The 7,472-nt window shown below is 50.8% G+C and overlaps 1 long non-coding RNA gene across 1 annotated transcript; it reads left to right on the plus strand.

Moving 5' to 3' along the window:
• Window positions 1-498: 498 nt before the first annotated feature.
• On the plus strand, window positions 499-7,220 carry LOC109273514 (uncharacterized). Its single transcript, XR_002083096.2, has 5 exons — window positions 499-741; window positions 3,409-3,602; window positions 4,586-4,726; window positions 6,256-6,509; window positions 7,043-7,220. It is a non-coding gene; the product is annotated as an uncharacterized LOC109273514 (long non-coding RNA).
• The last annotated feature ends 252 nt before the right edge of the window (window positions 7,221-7,472 follow it).

Raw genomic sequence — 7,472 nt, forward strand, 5'->3', positions numbered from 1 at the left:
GCCACCCAGGCACCTCCCAGTACAATTCAGTTTTAAGCAGCTATTAAAAATGCTTACAGGGGCGCCTGGGTGGCTCAGTCGGTTGAGCTTCTGACTTCAGCTCAGGTCATGACCTCACCATCTGTGAGTTCAAGCCCCACGTCGGGCTCTGTGCTGACAGCTCCAAGCCTGGATGGAGCCTGCTTCGGATTCCGTGTCTCCCTCTCTCTCTGACCCTCCCCCGTTCATGCTCTGTTTCTCTCTGTCTCAAAAATAAGCATTAACAAAAAATTTTTCTAAATGCTTACAAACAACTCTGGGTAAATTTCTGCTTCTGCATGCACTTCTCAATTTCCCCAAGAAGTCCTTTCTTTTCTAATCAGGAAAGAAGGGAGGACACAGGTGACATGATCAATTATGTCCTAGAGGCTAAGATGGCCAGCAATTCCCTGCCACCTTCACCAGCAACACCTGGCAGATCCCCTGGAGAACCCTCCAGGTTAGCTGCCTTTGCCCTTCCGAGGGCCCGTCTGCGAAGATAGCTCCGATGATGGTCGGCCTCGAGGCAGAAGCCTCTGGTTTGTCTTTATTGCCCCCTTATCAAAAGAAAGTGCTTTTTAGACTCTGAGCTGGCTGGGAAAAGAGTTTCCAGAACCCCGAAGCACTTACCGCAGGGTGTGAAGCAGCCTGACCGTGTGGAGTACTATGCAGCTGGGAAAAAGGGAAGGAGCTGTTTGTGTTCTGTTACAGAATGAACCCAAGGTAAGTGATGGGGGAAAGGCCAGCTGCAAAGCGGTGTGTACAAAATGGTACCATTCTGGTGAACCAGGGGGGAGGGGAGGTTTAATCTCTGGAAGGGTGTGTGGGAAACAGATGCCTCTGGAGAGGAAGCTGTGTGCCACTGGGGCAGAGAGGTCGAAGGGAAGCTTTTCACTGCAAACTCTTGTGTACTTTCTGAATTTTATTTTTTTAAGTGTATTTATTCTGAGAGAGAGAGAGACAGAGACAGTGTGAGCAGGTGAGTGGCAGAAAGAGAGGGAGAGAGAGAGAATCCCAAGCAGTCTCCGAGCTGTTAGTGCAGAGCCCAATGTGGGGCTTGATCCCAGCACCCTGGGATCATGATCTGAGCTGAAATCAAGAGTCAGTCAGTTGCTCAACCGACTGAGCCACCCAGGGGCCCCTACACTTTTTTTTTTGAGCTATAATTGACATAATGCATACTATAAAATGGTTAAAATGGTGAATTTTACATTAAATGAATTTTACCATACTTATAGATATATAATTATATATATTATATGTAATTATATTTTTGAATGAGTGAATGAATGAATAAAATGTCTTTTATATTTACAGACTTACATTAGATGACCTCTCTGTGTAATGAGATGTCTCAGCCGTTTTTTTTTTTAATGTTTATTTGCTTTTAAGAGAGAAAGAGAGTGCCATGCAAGTGGGGGAGGGGCAGAGGGAGAGAGGGACACAGCAGATGTGAAGCAGGCAGCTCCGTGAGGGGCTCAAACTCATGAACCCTGAGATCATGACCTGAGCCGAAGTCTGATGCTTAACTGACTGAGCCACCCAGGTGCCCATGCAGTTTTATTTTTTTAATGTTTATTTATTTATTTTGAGAGAGAGAGAGAGAGAGAGAGCAAGCAGGGGAGGGGCAGAGAGAGAGGGAGAGAGAGAATTCCAAGCAGGCTCCACACTGTCAGCATAGAGCCCAACATGGGGCTTGATCTCACGGATTGTGAGATCATGATCTGAGCCAAAATCAAGAGTTGGATGCTCAACTGTCTGAGCCACCCAGGCGCCCCTTAAAAAAGTTAAAAAAAAATTTCTTTTAACATTTATTCATTTTTGAGAGTGAGAGAGACAGAGCATGAGTGGGGGAGGGGCGGAGAGAGAGGGAGACACAGAATCCGAGGAAGGATCCAGGCTCCGAACTGTCAGCACAGAGCCCAACGCGGGGCTCGAACTCACAGACGGCGAGATCATGATCTGAGCCAAAGTCGGACGCTCAACCGACTGAGCCACCCAGGCACCCCGGCTTAAAAAAGGTTTTTTAAGGGTGGCACAGTCGGTTAAGCATCCGACTCCAGCCAGGTCACGATCTCGCGGTCCGTGAGTTCGAGCCCCGCGTCAGGCTCTGGGCTGATGGCTCGGAGCCTGGAGCCTGTTTCCGATTCTGTGTCTCCCTCTCTCTCTGCCCCTCCCCCGTTCATGCTCTGTCTCTCTCTGTCCCAAAAATAAATAAAAAACGTTGAAAAAAAATTAAAAAAAAAAAAAAGGTTTTTTAAGCAATCTCTACCCCAAATTTGGGCTCAAACCCATGACCCAAGATCGGGAGTCTCAAGCTCCACCTGCTGAGCCAGCCGGGTGCCCCGGCTTTGCGGAGGTTTTAACGAGAAATTCCAAACACATACCAAAGCAGAACGGTGGAGTGAGCCCCACTCACCCCCCAGCTTGAGCAATTAGCAAGTCACGGCCAGTCCAACTCCATGTCTACACTGACCCTCTTCTCTGCATCCCTAGATTGTTTGAAGCCGGTTGCAGCTGTTGGCATCTCTAACAGCCAAGGATTCCTTCTCAAAAACTTACTTGCAACGCATCAGCATGTCTAAAAAATCAGGCTATTCCTTAGTATCATCAAAGGGCAGTGTTGAAATTTCCCAGATTGCCTCACAAGTATCCTTTCTAGAGTTGCCTCGTTGCGTTGCGTGGTTTTAAAGAGACCAAGTTGCTTTTGGCAGGACCGACCTGGTGAGCTCACTCTCAGCCATAATGAGGTTTGAGGAAGTCCAAGTTTCTTCTCTGAAGTCGCACAGGCTGCTATTCCCGCTCAGATGTTTTCTGAGGAACCGGTGTGCCTGCGTGGCCCACGTCACTGTGCCGCAGTGGCTGTCCGTCCTGCAACGCCAGTGGGGTGACTGAAATCCTAATTTGAGGGGTGCCTGGGCGGCTCAGTGGGTTAAGCGTCCGACTCTCGGTTTCAGCTCCAGTCTTGATCTCACGGTTTCGTGAGTTCGAGCCCCGCATCAGGCTCTGCACTAATGGTGCAGAAACTGCTTGGGATTCTCTCTCCCTCCCTCTCTCTCAAAATAAATCAATTAAAAAAAAGAAAGAAAGAAAGAAAGAAAAAGAAAGGCTAATTTGAGAGCCCCAGCGTAGTGCTGGAACTCACCAGCAAGACCTCTCCAGTCTCCCTCTCGGTTATTATACAGCGGCCGCCCCGCTCCTCATCTGGGGGGTTTCCAGCCCCCAGCGGACACTGAAAGCAAGAACCCATATATACCGTGTGCTTTCTGCTAACGCCTAATGTATACACCGGGCCCCGCAGGAGGTGAAAGCGGTAACTCACGGTAAAACAGAGTGATTGCGACAGGACTGAAACACAGGTTATGTGACTGTGCCCTCTCTCTGTCGTAGTGCTTCCTCCTGGGAGGATGCGAGGTGATAAAGCGCCACGTGAGGAGGTGACATGAGGGCACTGGAGCGGGCACGTGACTAACGTGGCGTTAGGCTGCGAGTGACCCTCTGAGGAGGCGTCAGGAGGACGACCATCCGCGCCGGGAAACCCGCGTCGGCTGTAGGTGACTGAACCCACAGCAAGTGAATTGTGGGTAAGGGCCGGGGTTGGGGGAGCAAGTGAATTGTGGGTAAGCGCAGGGGTTGGAAGGGGGTCAAATGAATTGTGGGTAAGGGTGGCGGGGGGGGGGGGGGGGGGTGGGGGTGGCAAGCGAATTGTGGGTAAGGTCCGAGGTGGCGGCGAGGGCAAGTGAATTGTGGGTAAGGGCCGGGGTTGGGGGGGGGGGGCGCAAGTGAATTGTGGGTAAGGGCCGGGGTGGGGGGGTTGACAAGTGAATTGTGGGTAAGGGCGGCGGGGGGGGGGGGCGGGGGGTGGTGGCAAGTGAATTGTGGGTAAGGGCCGAGGTTCGGGGGGGTGGGGGTGGGGGGCAAGTGAATTGTGGGTAAGGACCGGGGTTGGAGACAGGGGGCAAGTGAGTTGTGGGTAAGGGCTGGGGGTTGGGTGGGGGCGGGGGGCAAGTGAATTGTGGGTAAGGGCCAGGGTTGGAAGGGGGGGCAAATGAATTGTTGGTAAGGGCCGTGGGGGCGGTGGGGGGGGGGGGCAAGTGAATTGTGGGTAAGGGCCGGGGTTGGGGGAGCAAGTGAATTGTGGGTAAGGGCAGGGGTTGGAAGGGGGTCAAATGAATTGTGGGTAAGGGCGGCGGGGGGGGGGGGGGTGGCAAGTGAATTGTGGGTAAGGGCCGGGGTTGGAGGGGGGGGGGCAAGTGAATTGTGGGTAAGGGCCAGGGTTGGAAGAGGGGGCAAATGAATTGTTGGTAAGGGCGGTGGGGGCGGTGGGGGGGGGGGGCAAGTGAATTGTGGGTAAGGGCCAGGGTTGGAAGGGGGGGCAAATGAATTGTTGGTAAGGGCGGTGGGGGGGGCGGGTGGGGGGGGGCAAGTGAATTGTGGGTAAGGACGGGGGTTGGAGAAGGGGGGCAAGTGAGTTGTGGGTAAGGGGTGGGGGGGGCAAGTGAATTGTGGGTAAGGGCCCAGTTGGGGGCGAGCTGCTCTATCTCCATATTTCCCTGTCTTTGCTTAGTGCCACTCTGGATGGCCCTGTCCTCCTGTGACTCCTCAGTGACCTTCACCCCCCTGTGTGGCCAGAGAGCTCTCCAGGTCATCAGCCTCCTGAGAGCGGGGTGATGGATACAGCTGGTGCCGTCCTAAAAGACATTTTGAGGTTTGACACTTTTCTTTTTTCTCCTCTACGTTTTTTCTCTTTTTTGTGTGTGTTTATAATGCATGTATTGACCCGTGTAAGTACATATTTCTATACGCCCTGTCTCAAGGTTGACTTGATTCTTTTCCTCTTTTTGCACGTTTTAGGGATCCTTCCCCTCCCATCCCAGGCCCTGTGGTCCTGGCCTGTACCTCTGTATTGCGTCTCAGATGCTCTGGGTTTTTAGCTACAACTCCTCTTCAGTTAATTCTCACCCTTGCGTTTGCCCCTCCGTCCTGGTGTGCCGCCCCTTCCGAAGTGACCACTAGTTTATCTGCGGGATCATCGAGCCCAGAAGTGGGCAAGAGGATCTCCCCTCAGGAGACTGGCTCTGTGGCTTGACAGTAATAGCTCAGGCTTTGTCTGTTCCTCGCCACCACCTTCAAGAACCAGTGCTGCCCCTTTTACAGACGGCAAAGTTGAGGCATAAGGAAGTTAGTTAACACGCCTGAGGCTGGTAAGTGGGGAAGCCCAGGTAAGACCCCAGCCAGCCCACTCACTTTACTGTGCTCTATTGCTTAACCCCAAGAAGTGAATTTTGTGGTTACAGAGAGGGATGCAACAGAGGGAGGAGATATTCACCAGAGAGCGAACAAAATAGCAAGGGCTTATTTCTTATAAGTCACCTTGGCCCTGGGTAATAGCATCCTCTATTTCAGTATTTGCCAAAACGTGGCCTCTGGAAAACTTACTTAAGGTTTCATTGTTAATAAATCAATTTTATTTAGAAAATACAGTCCATTGCATTTATGTCTTGGGAGTTTCCTGTCTATACTGACATATTAAAGCTTCCTTAAAAAAAAAAAAAGGACTAGTAAAGAAATCTATTTCACTCAGTTTAGTCCAAACCTGTGGAGAACGGAAACTTCTCCTGCATCACACCTGTTGACGTTCCACGGAAACACCGAAACGCCGCTTTGTGTAAACTTTCTGGAGTGAAGATAAACACAAAATTTCTGAAATAGCTTCCTTGTAACTTCTTTGTTTACATTTTTTTTAACATTTATTCATTTATGAGTGGGCAGCAGAGGGGCAGAGAGAGAGGGAAAATTTGTTGTAATGAAAACAAAACCTTCTGGGCTTCGTTAACAGGAAGACACCTCTGAATTTCTAGCCTGTTGTGCCCTAACCCGCTCTGACTCACTGTACCCAGGAGTGGTTGTGGGAGAGGGTGGTCCTGTCTCTGTGATGCTCGTGGGCCAGGAGGCCCACCGGAGCCACTCCAATGTGAAGGAGCCTCCCAGGCTTGGTCCGGCGGGCGTGTGTCAGGAGGGCCCCGAGGTGAAATTTCAGCTGTGACAATATGGTTGGTGTCCAATGTCTCCCTCTGTAAACACTGACCTCAGATTTGGTAGATACGAGCTTTCCGACTTCTTTCCATGCGATGACCCAGCTGGAGCTAAAGGTGGACTGTGATGTCACCAGCTGTCTGTAGTCAGTCCCTAATTAACACCTGGCCATGACCACCTGGCTCTTTTGTTCTAAATTAGGACTAGGTCTCATTGTCCTCCCTCAACTATGGGGAACCAAGCCAGAGGACGGAGCTGCCAGAACTTGGGATCGTGCAAGGCCTCGGCACAGAGGAAGAAATGAGAGGTGGCGTATGGGCCCTGCGTATAGGATGTCGGAAGAGGAAGGACGGAGCGTTTAGAAGCACCAGGCCCACGGGAGTCTTGGGGACTAGCAGCCCTGGGAAGGTTCTGGAAAGCAGCCTACAGCTCTGAATAGCTCTTGGGAGCATAAAGTAAGTCTGGCTGGGAGCCTTTACCTTCACAGCCCCAGGCGGCTAGGCTGGCCCCACCTTGCTGATGGAATATTCTAGTTCATTCTTCCCAAATTTGTCTTTCATAAGAATCATGCCAGGCACTATTAAATATGCAGATTCCCAGACCCCACCCTAGAAGTACGATTCGATCTCTTTAATGGATGCTCTGAGTGATCTCTGTGATGAGCCAAGTTTGGGGAAACACTCTTTTCTTTGTTCAAGGAGTCTCAGGAATAATGGGCTTGTCCATCCCTCCAGGTGCTTTTGTTGGCTGTCTCAGAAGAGAGGACAGGGTCTTTCCTCCTCCTCCTCATCTTCTTCGGAGGTCTTGGACACATAGACCGTTGGCCAGGGCCAGGTCATAGCTTAATGTAGGGACTCATCTAGAATAAACTTCTATGTGTTTTCTACCTCTTTGGGAGTCAGTCTTCCCCTTCTTGTCTTAGTAAGAAGTAATTTTACTTATTAAAATTTAAAAAAAAATTTTTTTAACGTTTATTTATTATTGAGAGACAGAGAGAGACAGAGCATGAGCAGGGGAGGGGCAGAGAGAGGAGGAGACCCAGAATCCCAAGCAGGCTCCAGGCTCCCAGCTGTCAGCACAGAGCCCGACGTGGGGCTCGAACTCACAAACTGCAAGATCATGACCTGAGCTGAAGTTGGATGCTTAACCGACTGAACCACCCAGGCGCCCCATATTTATTAAAATTTTTTTAAATTTATTTATGAGAGAGAGAGCAAGCCGGGGAGGGGCAGAGAGGTGGGGGGGGGGGACAGAGAATCCCAAGCAGGCTCCATGCTGTTAGGTCAGAGCCCAATGTGGGACTCAAACTCACAGACCTCGAGACCATGACCTGAGTTGAAACAAGAGTCGGACACTTAATCGACTGAGCCATCCAGGTGCCCAAGAAGTAATTTTAGAAGAGGTGGTTTGGGGCACCT

The sequence above is a fragment of the Panthera pardus genome, unplaced genomic scaffold, assembly GCF_024362965.1.
Source record: "Panthera pardus isolate Hobbes unplaced genomic scaffold, ASM2436296v1 HiC_scaffold_23, whole genome shotgun sequence".
Classification (NCBI taxonomy): Eukaryota; Metazoa; Chordata; class Mammalia; order Carnivora; family Felidae; genus Panthera; species Panthera pardus.